Genomic DNA, 19,472 nt, shown 5'->3' with positions numbered 1-19,472 from the left:
AATAACATATAGTACTAGTATTTGTAGTATGTGTGGATACGACACTCATTATTCAACTCTCTATACCCTGAACAATCGTTGCACTTGCCGAGACATATTTTTGTAGTTGCAATTTGGGTATCAAGATTACCCATTCTTCATTGTTGTTGGCTATTAAGCATTTTGAATTGACTTCTTCTGTTCGACTAATATCACATTCATATTTTCTAGAAGAACTTGCTATTACAACCCTAGATAGGATCGTAACAGATAGAAAACCTTTCGAGTCACGGCAAACTCCAATTTCACACTTCGAGCGTGTGAGAGCTCCAATAAATAAAGAAGAAGAGAGCATGAATAAGAACAATATATTTCTCTTGAGTGGTTCCCTATCTTCATATACAATGGACCTATTTATACTAAATTACTAACACCTATAATAATTAAGCTACTAAAATTACTCTAACTATACAAGGTAATGATATATTCTAATATACTAATATTTTGTCAATTATCCTCTAATTACATATGATTCATTCCTTTTAGATTCTCCACTAATTACACCACCAATTATTCCTATCATTTTATGCGTATCACTCTCCACCCCTTCAAAAAGCACCTTGACCATAAGGTGTAAAGAGGGATAAAATAGAACCATATCTGTGGAGGAAGCTCATGCCATCTTGACTTATGGTTGATTGGTAGAAAAAGCGATTCAAAAGATTTCTGAGTGTGATCATGACTTATGGATGACGTAGTCTTGGTTTGTCTTGTCTTGTAATACGATCTTGTGAAAGTGTGACATGCTCCTCTAGTGTGAAATCCACGTCAAAACCATTCTCACACTTTGTGTTGGAATATTCAATGGGGTGCTCTCGGTATCTAACTTCATGTTGTTGACCTTCATTTGGAGTAAGCGAAGAAAGTTTTTCATACTCAGCCTGATACGCTGTCACAGCAGGAGCTTGATATAACTTAGGAAATTGAACTGTAAAGTCTTCAAAATAAACCGGATCAAAACGAAACTTGACCTGCTCAAGAAAATCATCCCATGAACGTAACAATGCATTACTTTTCAATGAAACCATTCCAAGGCTTCACCATGAACCATAAAATAAACACAAGAAAGACGTTATTCATGAGACACATTATGACATTCAAAAAATTCGTGTGACTGGATAATCCAAACATAAGGGTCCTTCCCATCAAATTTTGGAAGATCATTCTTCAAAAGAAATTGATGCCCATAAATAGGGAGATCGAACTATTCAATTCTCATTGATGGTGAAGCAGTATTAGAGAGTGGAAAATGTTCATGGATAGGGTGGTTTGTGTGGTGTTGGGACATGTGGTGTGTTTGAAGGGAATTAACGGTTTGGGTTAAATTAAAGTATCTATGAAATGTTGAAGAGCTTTCAAGGATTGAAGGTGATAATGATTGTGGTAATGAAGTTGTTGGTGAATTTCAGATAAGGATTCTACCCATGATTGAGAAAATAGAGATCAATGAAACTTTAAAACAAAAACTCTTTTGATTTTTTTTTTTCCGGCCACTGTTTTTTTGGGTGTTTTTGTTTTTGTTTTTTTTTTCCAGAATTCCTTGACAACCTAACAAAGTACAAATGTGTAAAATGAAAATTAAAATGAGAAAAAGAAATGGTCAAAGCGGTGTTGGATGTAGCGGCAATGAAGGAATATGTAAGATATGGTGAACGGTAAGGCAAATAAATAATGAAATTATTGGATTTTGTGTATAAAAAATTTATTTGAAAAAAGAAGAAGATAGGTTCGATCCAATGAAAGCACCAATTGTAACAACCGTAGATAGGATCGTGACGGATAAGAAACCTTTCGAGCAGACTTCTGGCTCCTAACCGTATTCGAGTCACGGCAAATTCCAATTTCATACTTCGAGCGTTGAGAGCTCCAATAAATAAAGAAGAACATGAATAAGAACAATATATTTCTCTTGAGTGGTTCCTAATCTTCATATACAATAGACCTATTTATACTAAATTACTAACCCCTATAATAATTAAGCTACTAAAATTACTCTAATTATACAAGGTAATGATATATTCTAATATACTAATATTTTTTCAATTATCCTCTAATTACATATGATTCATTCCTTTTAGATTCTCCACTAATTACACCACCAATTATTTCTATCCTTTTATGCGTACCATTGCTTCCTCTTGTGAACTGGAAGAGTCTTAAGAAACTTGCACCTTGTTTGCTCTAAATCGGAAGAAGAGTTGCTTTCGAAAGAATCGCTGCTCTTCTCACTTTTTTTCCGACAAGTCCTAAGAGATGAGGGCTTTCCTTATTATGGATCACTTTTCTTCTTTCATCCAATGATTTCTATTTGCTTTCGATCTTATGATCATTCCTTATAGAGCTATTCTTTTCTTCTAGTGTGTAATGACATTTAGCCTTAAAGTGCCTAGATTTCATGCAATTGTAATGAATTTTTTCAGATTTTTGTTCTACTAATTCTTTATTCTTTCTTAGCTTGCCGTCAGAAGATTGATGCTTCCTAGGACTTTGCTCGAATTTTCTTTGGTTGTACGCCTTAGGAACTTCTTGAACTTCTTTAATAATAGAGCTATTTCTTTCTCTGAGTGTTCCTTCTTGGAACGGGATGTTCTTTAAGTCCTAGAGGGTTCATAGAGTTTCTTTGGTATGTCATAATTAAATTCATTTTTTTCGAAAACAATTAAATTCATTTGATTATATTAATTAGATGCCTATTAATTCTTAAAATTATAAATAGTAAATTGATTAGATTAATTTTTATTGAGACATAAATTTAATATAATATTAGTAATAGGATGCATATTTAATTAGTATATGTAGGGCTGTTAGCGAACAGAGCTTTCGGCAAACTACTCGTGTTCGAGCTCTATAAGCGTTCGTTTATGTTCGTTTATTAAGGTAAACGAACATTAACAAACAAAATTTATTAATAAACGAACAGAGTCTGAACAGTGGTAAGTTCGTTTGCTAAGTGTTCGCGAACAAGCTCGCTTGTGTTTATTTAGTAGTATTCGTGAACAAGCTCGTATGTGTTAGTTTAGTAATGTTCGCGAACAAGCTCGTTTTGTGTTCGTTTAATAATGTTCGCGGACATGTTTACAAACACACACACACACACACACACACACACACATATATATCTATATAAAATTGTTCGTGAGCATATATTGTTTCTTGTTCACGAACAAATTGTGTTCAAGAACATGTGCAGTTATTTGGTTATAAAGGGTTCACGAACGTGTTCATGAACGTAAATGAACATGTTTGTTAACGTTTGCGAACACGTTCGTTAACGTGTTCGTAAACATTAACGAACATGCACGTTCGTGAATGTGTTCGCGAACGTTAACGAACACTAACGAACGCTTAACAAACGGACACGAACAAGATTTTCAAAAACATTAACAAACGAACACGAACACGAACACGAACACTCCAAAATCCTTAACAAACGAACACAAACAGCCTCCGTTCGTTTATGTTCGGTTCGTTAACAACCCTAAGTATATGATGAAGTTGTATAATTAGTTTACTTTATCCTTAAACGTTTGCATCTTTGAACAATTACTTTTATGCTAGATTTTCTTGCGGTGTAGGACTTTGATTTAAATACTTATCATTTGTGCTCTAGTTCAGAGGACTATCAAAAAATAATGCTTATCAAACCTTCTCTCTTGTGCAACATGTTTGGTTATCAATTTTCATAATATAAATTTTGTTTTGTTAATTACCACACACTAATAAGATATTACAAAGTAGGAATAACAACACAGAGAAGTAATAATCTCATTATATGCTTTGAATGTTGGAATCTCATTATATGCTTTGAATGTTGGAATCTGAGTGTTGAGGACAACTATGAGGATGACAAAGAAAATAGTCCTTTGATCTTGGAGGGTCCAATGACGAGAGCAAAGGCGCAGATATTTCATGAAGCTATGAGTGGCCTTATTAAAGGAATAAGTCAAGCTAATCAAAAATATGAAGATGGAGTTGAGTTGAAGGTGGTCCATCTGATTCACACAATTTGAAGAATAAAATCGAGTGGGGGTTTATACCTTATAAATCAACACTTGGAGTATTTTTTCATGCAAATAAAAGTTTGAGATTATTTTGGTCCGTATTTATGTTATTCAATTTGTAAAGTCCAAATTAAGCTTATAAATCTTAAATTCAATTAGAATTTAGTTTTTATAAACTTATTTGACTTAGTTATCCTATTCTTGTGGCTAGTTACATCTTTTTGCTAGTTTAGCATTAGAATAGCACTTTTTGAACTTAAATGCCCTGATGTAGGGACTAGCTAAAGTGTATAAATAGCCCTGCTTTTATTTGTGTTAGACAGACAATTTTGATAGTAGTAAATTCAAGAATATTGCTTTGGCAATTTCTTCTCCTTGAGTTCTTGAGTAGTATTTTGACTTATCTTGGGACTTTCCCTCCTAAGTGGCGTCTAACTCTTATCTCCATCCTTGGAGTGGCGAGACTTTGCACCACCACACTCCGACCTTTACTTCCATCACCCAACCGTTCTTCTTTCTTAGCTGGAGCCCACAACAATTTTGGTATCAAAGCTTTGGTGTCAAATCCTTACATGAACATGCATGTTACAATCATTCCAAATTTCAGTTTCTACACATGCAACGTAAGTTATATTCTGTTGAGTATTTACTAAAATTTTGTGCTTGTTCTAAGTGTCATATACGAACTTCATTCGTATATTCTTCTACATGATCTTGTTCCTGTCGTTCTACTTGATTTTTTTTTTTGCATTAATTAGTAACTACACCCCAAACAAGCATAGTTTCTGCAGAAATTTTCAGTCTGCCCAGTTAGAGAAAAACAAATTCAAAAAAAATACTTCCGGGTGTCCTTTTACCTTGAAAATTTTTGTGGACATAGCCAACTTATAATTCTAACCGACCAAAAAAATTTGAGGCAAAATATTATTCTCAAAAACACAGAAAAATCTGTGAATCCACCCTACTGAATAAAATTTTTTTGCGTATTTTTTGCCACACTCTATATTGTTTTTTTGATTGATATCACCTTGATCTGCTGCTAGTTTTGTTATAAAAAAAAAAAAGAAAGTCAAGGAAAGAATATTGAAAACAAAAAAAAACAAAAAAAAAAGAAGGTGAAAAGCAGCATTTGGAATTCCTTGTCTCATATTGGTCATTTGTTTCTCCCAAATATTACCCTTCCAGTGAGTTTAGTCATTTTGGGTTAAGTTTCTTGACTTAGTCTTAAACTCTGAAAGAACTCCATAGGACAAGACTTGTTTTTACTACTTGAGTGAATTTTAATTGTGAGATCATTAGAGTGCTTTATTATACACGAGTGGTAAAATAACTAGTGATCACCCCATTAAAAGAGTGCAAGTGAGGGAGTGACGTGAGGTCCAATTCTCATACTTGGGGGGGGGGGGTTAGGAAAATGTCGGGTCCTAGTGAGAATGACGAGCAAGAATTAAGTCTTGACATGCGCTTTATGATGAGAGCCATGAAGGGACAATTCGCTAAAATGACCAATGCGATTGAGAGGTTGAATGGACGAATAGAGAGGGAGATAGGAGACCGAATCATCAAAATGAAGATCAAAATGAGAGGGAAAATGAGAGGGTGAATGTGAGAGTTAATGAGAGAAGAGATGAAGGCAATACAAGTGAGGAAGATAGGGGAGAAGAATATGATAGGAGAAGAAGGAGAGATAATAGAGGATATAGGAGGGATAGAGGTGAGGAAGATGATGACATTAGGAACATTAACGCACATATTCCTAACTTTATGGGTAAGAGAGATCCTGATGTTTATTTAGAATGGGAGAGGAAGGTAGACAGAATTTTTGATTGCCATAACTACTCTGAAAGAAAAAAAACTTAAGATGGTGATACTAGAATTTAGTGATTTTGCTACTCTTTGGTGGGATAAAGAGGTGTTGGATAGGAGAAGGAGTGGGGATAGAGAGGTAAGGAGTTGGAGAGAAATGAAGGTGTTGATGAGAAAGAAATGGGTCCCTGCTTCATACCAACGAGAATTACATCAACAGTTACAAGAACTTGTACAAGGTAGAATGTCTGTAGCTGAGTATGACCATGAGGAGTAGAAACTCTTGACAAAGCTTGGAATTGCAGAAGATCCTGAAACTACTATTTCTAGGTTTATCAAGGGGTTGAATTGGGACATCCAAGATGAAATTGAAATGTGTGACTACTTGGATTACGAGGAGGTGGTTCAAAAGGCCATCCAAGTAGAAAAGAAACTTAAGAAAAAAAAAACTAAGGGCTCAGAACTGGAGGTCAAGTAAAGAAGTGAAAAGGGACTTCAAGCCCCAAAGGAGAAGCGAGCAAGTCTATTAACAAGGGCAACGACAAAGTTGATATTGCTACCAACCGTACGAGCAACACCAAATGTTTTAAATGCCAAGGTAGAGGCCACATAGCTAAAGATTGTCCTAACAAAAGAAATATTATTTTGCTTGATTCAGGGGAATTTAAGACTGATGCAGAATCTGAGGAGGAATCTAAAGTTCCTAGTGGAAGTGAAGATGAAATTCTAAGCCCCGCTGAAGGAGATATGCTGATGGTGAGAAGATTGTTAAACTTGCAAGCTAAAGGTGAAGAAGAGCAAAGAGAAAACATATTTCACACTAGATGTCACATTCATAACAAAGTGTGTAAGCTTATAATTGACGGGGGCAGTTGTACTAATGTAGCTAGTACTGAGCTAGTTACAAAGCTAAGATTGAATACAATTGAGCACCCTATGCCATACTCTCTACAATGGCTAAACAAAAATGGAGTAATCAAGGTTGACAAACAGGTGTTAGTTCTGCTCTCCATTGGAAGGTATACCGATGAGATTTTATGTGATGTAGTTCCCATGCAGGCTGCACATGTGCTCTTGAGAGGAGGCCTTGGCAATTCGATAAGAAGACCATCCATGAAGGTTTTAGTAATAGATATTCATTTGTACATGAAGGAAAGAAAGTAACTCTTGTACCTTTGACTCCTAGTCAAATTCATGATGATGAGGAAAAACAAAAGAAAACGAGGAAAAAGAAAAAAATGAAAAAAATGAAAAAAATGAAAAGAAAGAAAGTGAGCAAAAGAAAGAGAGAAGGAAAAAGACAAACATATTCTGCAAAAGAAAAGAAATTGAGAGAGTTATTGATGCCGGACAGTCTATATTTCTTATGCTTTGCAAAGGGTCTGTGCCTCAACTAGATAACCTTGAGCATTTGCCCAAGGCTATTTCATCTTTGATGCAGGTTTTTGAAGATGTATTTCCAAAAGAGATTCCAGGTGGCTTACCTCCTATGAGAGGAATAGAGCACCAAATAGACTTAATACCTGGGGCTCCTATTCCAAATAGACCTGCTTACAGATGCAACCCCGAAGAAACTAAAGAAATTCAAAAACAAGTGGATGAGTTGATGGAAAAAGGACAAATAAGGGAGAGCTTAAGTCCTAGTGTTGTACCAGTATTGCTAGTGCCCAAAAAGGATGGGTCATGGAGGATGTGCGTGGACTGCCGAGCTATAAACAAGATCACGGTAAAGTACCGCTTTCCCATTCCTCGTTTAGATGACATGTTAGACGAGCTACATGGTTCATGCATATTTTCTAAAATTGATTTGAGGTCTAGGTACCATCAAATTAGAATTCGTGAGGGGGATGAATGGAAAACTGCATTCAAGACCAAACAAGGTCTATATGAATGGCTAGTTATGCCATTTGGACTCACTAATGCACCTAGTACGTTCATGCGTTTGATGAACCATGTGCTTAAAGATTTTATTGGCAAAAGTGTAGTGGTATATTTCGATGATATACTAATATACAACAAAAGCTTTGAAAAGCATGTTCAACATTTGCATGATGTTTTTTCTGTTTTAAGAACTAATAAATTATACGCAAGTTTAAAACACTGTGAGTTTGCACCTCATCTGTTCATTTTCTTGGCTTTATTATTAGTGCCAATGGAATTGAAGCAGATAGTGCCAGAGTCCAAGCTATTAGTGAATGGCCAACACCAATGACAGTCAGTGAGGTGCGTAGCTTTCATGGCTTAGCAAGTTTTTATCGCCGATTTGTGAAAGATTTTAGCACCATTGCTGCACCACTAACAGAGGTGATTAAAAAAAATGTTGGTTTTCAATGGGGTGAAAAACAAGAGCTAGCTTTTAAAATACTAAAAGAAAAATTAAGCTCTGCATGAGGCAACTTTTGAATTGGATTGTGATGTTTCGGGAGTTGGAATTGGAGCTGTCCTAATGCAAGGTGGCAAGCCTATTGCATATTTCAGTGAAAAACTGAATGGATTGTGATGTTTAGAGCCTTGGAACACTGGGAACATTACTTAAGGCCTAAAGAGTTTGTAATCCATACTGACCATGAATCTTTGAAGTATCTTAAAGGTCAAAGCAAACTCAATAGGCGCCATGCTAAATGGGTTGAATACATTGAATCTTTTCCATATGTTATTCAATACAAGCATGGTAAAGATAACGTGGTGGCTGATGCTTTGTCTCGTAGATATTCTTTGTTGACAACTATGCATGATAGATTTTTAGGATTTGAGCATTTAAAGGAGTTATATGCTACTGATTCTGATTTTCAGGGATTATATGGGGAATGTCAAAAGGGAGCTCATGGGAAATTTTATGTGCATGATGGTTTTTTGTTTAAAGAAAATAGATTGTGTATTCCTTGTTGTTCTATGCGAGAACTTCTAATTAAAGAAGCCCATGGGGGAAGTTTGATGGGCCATTATGGCATTCATAAAACTTTGGATATTTTGCGTGAACACTTCTTTTGGCCAAAAATGAGAAAGAATGTAAATAAAATGTGTGATAGATGTATTATTTGCAAACGGGCTAAGTCTACAAGTCAACCGCATGGGTTATAGCATCCTTTGCCTGTCGGTGAACATCCTTGGGTTAATTTATCCATGGACTTTGTTTTAGGGCTACCGAGAACCAAAAAAGGCCATGATTCAATTTTTGTGGTTGTTGATAGGTTTTCAAAGATGGCACATTTCATTCCTTGCCATAAATTTGATGATGCTAGCAATGTTGCTACATTATTTTTCAAAGAGATTGTTCGTTTGCATGAGATGCCTAAAACCATTGTTTCTAACAGGGATGTAAAATTTTTGAGCTATTTCTGGAAAACTCTTTGGGGTAAGCTTGGTACTAAGTTGTTGTTTTCTACTACATGTCACCCGTAAACTGACGGGCAAACTGAAGTTGTCAATAGAACTCTAGGAACTTTGCTTCGAGTTTTAATTAAAAAGAATTTGAAAAGTTGGGAAGAATTGCTGCCTATTGCTGAATTTGCCTATAACAGGCACACACACAACACTACAGGTTTTTCCCCTTTTGAGGTGGTTTATGGGTTTAATCCCTTAACTCCACTTGATTTGATGCCATATCCGGTGAACGAGTATCGCAATTTAGATGGAGCTAATAAAGCTGACATGGTAAAGAAAATGCATGAAAAAGTGAGAAAACAAATTGCTAAGAAAAATGAGCAGGTGGCCAAGTATGTGAACAAGGGCAGGAAGGAGGTGATTTTCAATCCAAGGGACTTCGTATGGGTCCATATGCGGAAAGAGCGGTTTCCTTCCCAAAGAAAATCTAAGTTGCTACCCCGTGGCGATGGACCGTTTCGTGTGCTTACTAGGCTCAACAACAATGCTTATACATTAGAATTGCCAAGTGGGTATGGGATTAGTTCTACCTTTAATGTTGCGGATTTATCTCCTTGTCCTGCCAGCGAAATTGATTCGTGGACGAATCTTTCAAAGGGGGGAGGAGATGTTGAGGACAACTATGAGGATGTCAAAGAAAATAGTCCTTTGATCTTGGAGGGTCCAATGACGAGAGCAAAGGCGCAGATATTTCATGAAGCTATGAGTGGCCTTATTAAAGGAATAAGTCAAGCTAATCAAAAATATGAAGATGGAGTTGAGTTGAAGGTGGTCCATCTGATTCACACAATTTGAAGAATAAAATCGAGTGGGGGTTTATACCTTATAAATCAACACTTGGAGTATTTTTTCATGCAAATAAAAGTTTGAGATTATTTTGGTCCGTATTTATGTTATTCAATTTGTAAAGTCCAAATTAAGCTTATAAATCTTAAATTCAATTAGAATTTAGTTTTTATAAACTTATTTGACTTAGTTATCCTATTCTTGTGGCTAGTTACATCTTTTTGCTAGTTTAGCATTAGAATAACACTTTTTGAACTTAAATGCCCTGATGTAGGGACTAGCTAAAGTGTATAAATAGCCTTGGTTTTATTTGTGTTAGACAGACAATTTTGAAAGTAGTAAATTCAAGAATATTGCTTTGGCTATTTCTTCTTCTTGAGTTCTTGAGGAGTATTTTGACTTATCTTGGGACTTTCCCTCCTAAGTGGCGTCTAACTCTTATCTCCATCCTTGGAGTGGCGAGACTTTGCACCACCACACTCCGACCTTTACTTCCATCACCCAACCGTTCTTCTTTCTTAGCTGTAGCCCACAACACTGAGGAAAGTGAATGAAAGTACCAAACCAGTAGGGATAACAATTGAATTCATTCCATGAATATACCCATCCTGAGTGGATCGGATTGGATGTATAAAATCCAATCGACCCACCAAGATAATATATATATATATATATATATATATACACACACACACACACACAGATTCAAATGAAGATAGGGCTACTCGTGCGGTCAGTGCATATTGTACCATTAGGTATGCATAAAGGCACCAAACAGAATCAGAAAATGCACCAGAATGAAATGCCAATTGCACCACAAAATGCACAACACAATAACAACAACAAAAAATGCACAACACCTAATGGTGCATTTTTAGACACTTTGTGGTGCATTTATTCCTACCTAATAGTGTGTGACCACACGGGAAACACTATCAGCACAGAAACCTGACCCTACATATGTATGTGTGTGTGTGTGTGTGTGTGTGTGTGTGTGTATAGGAGAAGGATCGGGTGAGAATCACATGCCTAAGAAAGGAATGAGAACCTATAGCAGCTGTCCATTTGACTAAATCAAACAAATCAGAAACATTGTTTTTTAAAAAAAAATGCGATGCCATTTTTGTAAATAATTGAACTTTGAAGTGCAAATAAATTGTGTTAAAAATGCAAGTAACAATTTCGTAGAGTACGTGCACCTAAGTGCAAGTAAAATATATTAAAAGAACATGTAAAATGTGTTAAAAGTGCAACAAATAACGTTATCGTTAGTTACACCAAATGTTACCATTATGTCTACCAATGCGAAAGACGTTATCATTAGGTGGACCAACGTGAAAAATATAAATTACTTGCACTATTAAGTGTAAATGGTTACACTTTTAAGTAATTTTACATGCACATTTAACTTGCACACTTGGAACAGTTACTTACACTTTTAACGCAAGTTACAAAAATGCAACCGCATCTGTTTTTAAAAATTATATCTGATCCGTTAGATTTGGAAAGGTGGATGATTGCAATTGGTTTTCAATTCTCTCCTGGGCATTCGTTCTCGTGTGTGTGTGTGTGTGTGTGTATGCTTCTGCTCAAATGTGACCGCACCTTAACGTGCGGTCAGTGCGGCCGCTTAAAAAAGCACCAATATTGTTAGGAAAATGCACAACAATGAAATGCACAAATACACCACAAAACGCACAACACACCTAACAAATGCACCATACCTCCACACACCTAATTGTGCATTTTCGAACATTAATTGTGTGGCGTTTATGTATACCTAAGGGTGTTTTTTGGTGATTTGTACCTAATGGTGCGTTTTTTGGTGTATTTATGCATTTTTTGTTGCGCATTTCCTAACACTATCGGTGCATATTTGCATAGCTATTGATGCGGTGCATTGCTCGCATGTTAAGGCGAGGTCACACCTTAGCAAAGGTATATATATATATATATATATATATATATATATATAAAGTAGCTCAAATGCGATCGTGCGGCTGCATGTATGTCGTCCGATTATATTAATCTAATGGTGGCAATTGCAGTTCGCGTAAGTTAAGTTTGGGGTGTTATGATAATTTTAGTATCTATATTACGTGAATTGAAATGGTGCATTTTAGTACATGTTATGGTGCGTTTTAATACATGTTGTGGTGCGTTTTATTACGTATATTGGTACATTTACTGTGTTGTGGAATGGTGTGTTTTAATCCATCATCTGGTGCATTTTCATACATAGAATGGTTTGTAACTGTGTGCTGGAATGGTGCGTTTTAATCCGTCCTCTAGTGCATTTTAATACATATAATGGTATGTATTTTAACGCATATTTTCTAATAAGTGTAATAGTGCATGTTTATAATATGGGATGGGAATTTTCAATAAGTGGAATTGTGCATTTTAACACACGTTGTGGTGCATTTGAACACACGTTGTGGTGTATTTTAATACGTAGAATGGTGCATATTGTAGAACATGTTTTATAATATGTGTAATAGTGCATGTTTATAATCTGACATGAGATTTATCTTCAAAAAATAATCTGACATGAGACACGTGGTGCAGTTTAATGCGTAAAATGATGCATTTTATTATGTATGTTGATGCATTTTAAGTAAATAAGTGCATTTGGTTATAGTGTGGAATTGTGTGTTTTATATGTCCGCTAGTCCATTTTAGTACGTAGAATGGCGTGTATTTTACCACATATATATTGCACGTTGATTTGATGACTTGTTGTAATCTAATGGCTGCAAAATAGTCGCACGACCACACATGAACTCAACTCTATATATATGTTGGATCGTATGCGGCCTATTGCTTTGGTGCAGTCGTGTGGCTTATCTTTGACGTTCAATTCGCCTAATCTAATGGTTGCAATTGCAATTCGCATAGGTTAAGTGTGGGGTCTTTTGGTAATTTTAGTATCTATATTACGTGAATTGAAATTGTGCATTTTAGTACATGGTGTGATGCGTTTTATTACATGTTGTGGTGCGTTTTGTTACGTATGTTGGTACATTAATAGTGTTGTGGACTAGTGTATTTTAATTTATCCTCTGGTGCATTTTCATACGTAGAATGGTGTGTATTTTAACACATGTTTCTAATAAGTGTAATAGTGCATGTTTATAATCTGGGACGAGGATTTTCAATAAGTGGAATTGTGCATTTTAACACATGTTGTGGTGCATTTTAATACGTAGAATTGTGCAAAATTCAGCACATATTTTCTAATATGTGTAAATAGTGTATGTTTATAATCTAACATGAAGCACGTTGTGGTGCATTTTAATACGTAGAATGATGCGTTTTATTACGTATATTAATGAATTTTAAATGAATAGGTGTATTTGGTTATAGTCTGGAATGATTTGTTTTATCAGTCCTCTGGTGCATTTTAGTACGTAGAATGGTATATTTTGTAACATATATATTGCGTGTTGATTTGATGACTTGATGTAATCTAATGGCTGAAAAATGGCCGCACGACCACACCTAAGAAGCAGGCAACACTTGAACTCAACTCTCTCTCTCTATATATATAGTTAAAGGATCATGTGATACAATTGCCTTAGGTAAGAAATAAGATGAAATTATATTCGTAGATTGAGTCTAGATCAAGGGCCTAAATTGGAGATTTTTTTTTAAAAAAAATGTGGTAGCATTATTGTAATTTTGTGTAAGTAAGTTAATTTATTTTTGCCTTCTAGTGCACATTTTTCCTTCTTCTAGTGCACATTTTTATGCCATACATTGCATATTTTTCCTTCTTCCAGTGCACATTGTTCTTTCTTCCAGTGCACATTGTTATGCCATACAGTGCACATTTTTCCTTCTACCAGAGCAAATTGTTGTGTCATACAGTGCACATTGTTCCTTCTTCCAGTGTACATTTTTATGTCATACAGTGCACATTATATTGTTGTGCCCTCCAGAGCCTCTTTTTTTTTTAATTGTAGATGACGAACTTTTTTAGTACGTAGAATGGTATGTATTTTACCACATATATATTGCGCGTTGATTTGATGGCTTGCTGTAATCTAATGGCTACAAAATAGCCGCATGGCCACACCTAAGGACTAAGCCCCACTTGAACTCACGTTTAGTCCTAAACTTTCAATTTAATCAGCTCTAGTCCTTTACCTTTCAAATTTAACCAACCCTGGTCCTTCAGTTAGTTTAAGTAAGGGCAAAGTTAGGAATATGGCTAGTTGAAATTTTGAAAGTTGAAGGACAATAGGTTGTTAATTTGAAAGTTGAAAGACCATGGGTGGTGTAAATTGAAAGTTGAAGGATCACGAATGATTAAATTAAAAGTTTAAGACTAAAAATGTCAATACCACTATACTCAGTAACTCAGAGGACCCCAACTAGTATTATCTCATGTATGTATGTGTGTATGCATGCATGCATTTAGTTGATTATACAATTTTCGATTTTTTACGTTCCATAATAAGAGAAAATTTTGCTGTTGTTCGCACAGGCTTAGCTCACTAGTTCAGTTGGTAATATTTGGGACAAGAAGAAAATTTTGTTGCCTTTTGACAAGATGGATTTTAATGGCAAATCATGACCCCACAATAGCTACGCAAAACGGATTATGAAACTTATTCAAAGTGGCAGTTTCCATAACAGGAGATTAGATGAATGTCATATTTAGTAAAATACTTAGCTTATCAATCAATTTTGGCTTGTTTGACCACTATTAGCTGTTTGATTTCGTTAAACATCCAATATGAATGTTTGATTAATTAACTTTTTGTAACAATTTATTGCTCTGAAATACAAAAATTCAAAAAGTTGCTCAAAATAGATTGTTTGATCAACTTTTTGATCAAGTCATTTTGTATGTAATCAACTATCAACTAACAACTAATTTATAAAACATATTTCTACTATCAGCTAATGCTATCAACTAGTCAAACCTACTGACCCAATCAGCTATCAGTTAATAATTATTTACCAAACATACTCGAAATGTCAGTGACGGTAAAAATATTACCGGAGTATATTTGATAAATGAATGTAACAATTTCAGTACAATAGTTTTTGTGTGTGTCTCTCTTCTACAACAGGGTTCCTCTTTATACCTATGAGTGCAACGACTCTTCTGTGAATGTAACGGGTTCTTAATGCATATACTAAGTGCGAGTAATAACGATGAAGAGCAGTTGGAGTAACTTCTCTTCAATGTGTCGCGCTTGTGTAAGCGGTGGGTGTTTGATTTCCCTGCACCTGCTTGTCTACCTGCAGTTCAGGTTAGTGCCTGCTTGTGATTCCAGGTTGGGTGCTTACCCAATTACCCTTTCACTAGTCCCCCACTCCCTAGCTAGCGAGAGTGGCCGAGGTAGCTTGGGAGTAATAACTTGTACTAGGCATGAATCTTTTAGATAAGATCTTATAAGGAAATCTTAGGATTTTCCTCTTTATTTTTTGAAAATATTTCCTAATCTTCATCATAATTCCCCATAATTTCCCTTCCTTTTATATGTCTTTGTTTTTGTATAAAAACTTTTCCCCTTAGGTTTTTTGGTTTTTACTCCACAATCTTGCCTCCACACTTTACCTGGTACGCTTCTTTCCCCATGCTCTCTTAATTGATTTAATTAATTTTTTTCAACCCTAGAAAAGGCAGTGGCCATGGCGGCTTTTGACTCGTGCGAATGAAGCACGGCCTTGACCCTGACCTCACGCGGCCGAGGCCTTGCATGGCTGAAGCGCTGCCTACACCACAAGCGCCCGAGGTGGCCAAGGCTGCACAGGCAGCCTAGGCCATATGTTCTTAAATTTATTTATTTATTTTGTTGTTTGTTCAAACCCTAGTCAGGCCTCGGCCACAGGTGGCCGAAGCCACAGGCGGCCGAAGCCACAGGCGGCCGAGGCGTGACCTTTGTCGTACGCTGTTTGGTGTGGACCCTTGGTGGATGACCCCTTGGCCTTTGGGTGTGCCCACAACCTCTGCTGCATACCAACCCTCTCGCCCCACCGTCCTATAGTGGGCATAGAAATGGTCGGCCGATGAGTTGCACCACGACATAGACGTTGGGTCCTCTTTTTCTCTATTTCATATTTCTACGCGGATGTCTGGGGTACTTGACCTTTAATCTCTGCCACCAATTGGGCTAAAGCTGTCGTTGCCTGCTGAATGGCCCGGGCTGTCGCTTGGGGGTCCAAAGACGATACCCGTGCCTTAGGCGCTTGCTGCCCTCCACTGTGATTGTTGTTGTGCCGCTGGCGGAGATCACCATCATGATCATTGTTAGTTGAGTTGTTCTCAAAAATCACTAGAGGCGTTGCCATGATTCATGTGACGTGAACAATGGGAGCTGCTACATCCTGATCGAGCCATCTCCAATGATAAGCTAATGTTTTGTAATATGTAGAGCTTTCTTGAGATTTGATCTCAGCTCTCAATGAAAGCACCAATGACAGTAAAAATGTTACGAGAGTATATTTGATAAATGAGTGTAATAGTTTTAGTACAATAGTTTTTGCATGTGTCTCTCTTCTACAACAGGGTTCCTCTTTATACCTATGAGTGCAACGACTCATCTGTGAATGTAACGGATGCTTAATGCCTATACTAAGTGCCAGTAATAACGATGAGGAGCCGTTGGAGTAATTTCTCTTCAATGTGTCGCGCTTGTGTAACGGGTGGCCATTTGACTTCCCAACGCCCGCTTGTCTACTTGCAGTTCGGGTTAGTGCTTGCTTGTAGTTCCAGGTCTGGTGTTTACCCAATTACCCTGTCAGTCATTATCACTCACACATAAACCTTATCAAACTACAAATCATAATCACTACATTAGTGTTTATAATCATTGTTTAGGGAATCAGAACACGAAACATATTTCCATGCCCTCTACATGTGTCACTGCACCTTGCAACTTGCAAGTCAAGTTTGGTGTTTGGCGCGGATCACGTTGCCTAGCATGCAAGATATTTTTTTGTTTTTTGTTTTTTTGTTTTTTTTTGTTTTTTCACTGTGATCCCAGTTTCACTAAACTAATCATAAGTCCCTATGATCTCACTCTTAGAGCCACTACATGTAGAGGTAAATTATAGGTGGCGTAATCAGTCCACTTATCAAACACTCAGACCCTTGTCTTCGTGTGCACACAAGGTATTCAATCCACATGTTCCATTATCTTGTGCTCTTTTCCCATTCATGTTTTTAGTGGGATTCGAATCCCTACACTGTCCCCCCTAATTGTGACTTCAATTCAGGCGACGAATCATTGTGCTAAACCCCGAAGGCAAATGTCTCATTTGGTTTGTAGTTAGACAGGTTGTTTGCATGTGATAACAAGGAAAAAGTCCTACTAGCAATAGCTATCTTGTCTTATGATAGCTCTATCACTCAAGATTGTATCTCACTTATGAGAGCCATTGCTCCTGTTATGTTTGTCATATTAGTCGATCAGCTAACCAACTTGCTCATACCTTAGTTAAAGTGGTTTGATCCATGTTTTGGTCTTTTACATTGGGAGGGGATCCTCTTAACTTTTTCCTTGACTTGCTGCATTAATAATATCAATAGTTGTTGGCTTTCAAAGGAAAAAAAAAAAAAGAAGAAGAAAAAGAAGAAACCACTTCAGTGTTAGATAATTAATCACCTAATTAAACAACATTTACTATGTCAAGCATCTTGTGCTTAGTTGGAACCTCTGTGAGTCCTTTGGAAGGAAGGTCATATGATCGAATTTTCGGTGGCAGACTTTTAACTCTTCGGTACTAAAAAAGAAAAACAACATTTTATTCCAATAAAAAATTATTTAACTGAATTTATATTCTTAGGGTTATGTAAAGAGCATATATGTGACTATGTGAGTGAGAATCCAACATGGGATATTTAATTTGATCATTATTTCAATAAAAAATTATGTAACTGAATTTATATTGTTAGGATTATATATTTGCGTAAATTACCAAGCTTGTCTGGGTGGTGTAGTTGGTTATCATGCTAGTCTCACACACTAGAGGTTCTCGGTTCGAACCTGGGCTCAGACAATTTATAGTACCCTTTCTGTACGCGTATGGAGATGTTTGATTCTTCGCAGTACTATGACTGTTGGATATAAATCTTTTATTTTAGAGAATAGAAATTGAACAATGGTACTCAATTAAATTTTCTGAATAATTTAGAACTCTAAAAAAATTCTGAATAATTTAATTATCCTTCAACATTTAGGTCTTGTTTAAAAAAAAAATAAAAATTTTAGAGTATAAAATCAGGATGAAAGATAACGATTTTCTTATTTTTCAAGATACCTAGTAAATGTGTTCATTTATTAATGTTGTATGCTATTTATTACTCACTCATATACAAATCAATTGTTATTTGTTATTATTTTCTCTTTTTGGCAATATATATATATATATATATATAGACTTGTATTCAGGTGAGGACTAATATATTATAGAGGATTATGAGAACTATTTGTGTACGTTGGGTTATAATATTGGATGGTCCAAGATTGATGTTAATTTTGGTAGTGTTTTGGATCATGCGTGTTATTGTTAACCTAGGGGGTTATTTTTGTCTTTTGTTATAGTACTCCCTATTTTATTTATGGAATATTCAGATTATCTATTTTTTTTAGTTAATAGTTTAACATTTGTTTGTGTGTATTATAGTTTATAGTTTCAATTGATTTTTTTTCCAATTCTATTTGTGTTTTTTTATATTGAATTTTGCTTCTGTATTTTGTTTCTGTTTTGTATTTTTAAATTATTGTATTTGTTAATATTTCATGTTTTTACTTTGTTGAATCACGTGTGCCACGAATGGTTCGTTGTGTGCCTCTGTTAGTTATAATGTGTGCCTCAGGTGATTATAGTGTGTGCCTCAGTTGGTTATTTCAGATTTTGCTATTTATTTATGGAATATTCCGATTACCTAATTTTTTAGTTAATAGTTTAACATTTGTTTGCGTGTATTATAGTTTATAGTTTCAATTGATTTTTTTTTCAATTCTGTTTATGTTTTTTTTTTTTTGTATTGAACTTTGCTTCTGTTTATTGTTTCTATTTTATCATTTTAAATTATTGTATTTGTTAATATTTCATGTTTTTACTGTTGAATCATGCGTGCCATGGTTGAGTTCGTTGTGTGCCTCTGTTAGTTATAATGTGTGCCTCGGGTGGTTATAGTGTGTGCCACAGTTGGTTGCAAATTTTGTTGTTTTAGTAATTAATTTGGTTTATAAATTTAAACCATATATAAAAAGTTAAACCGAAATAAATTGTATAGTTATCTTTGATTACCTAACCAGTCTTGTATGTTTTTTAATTGTTATTGTTGGTTTATACATATTGCTTTTTAGATATTAATTTTATCTTATTAGAATAAATTAAATTTGACATATCTATTTTGATTTAGAATTTTTTTATTTTAATAGAATATATATATATATATATATATATATATATATATATATATATATATAT

The 19,472-nt window shown here is 35.5% G+C and overlaps 1 non-coding gene across 1 annotated transcript; it reads left to right on the top strand.

Moving 5' to 3' along the window:
* Positions 1 to 17,958: 17,958 nt before the first annotated feature.
* On the top strand, positions 17,959 to 18,032 carry TRNAV-CAC. The gene has a single exon. It is a non-coding gene; the product is annotated as a tRNA-Val (tRNA).
* The last annotated feature ends 1,440 nt before the right edge of the window (positions 18,033 to 19,472 follow it).

This window comes from Ipomoea triloba, chromosome 6, assembly GCF_003576645.1.
Source record: "Ipomoea triloba cultivar NCNSP0323 chromosome 6, ASM357664v1".
Classification (NCBI taxonomy): domain Eukaryota; kingdom Viridiplantae; phylum Streptophyta; class Magnoliopsida; order Solanales; family Convolvulaceae; genus Ipomoea; species Ipomoea triloba.
Note: the sequence above shows the minus strand (reverse complement) of the source record. Positions and strands in the feature narration are given on the sequence as shown.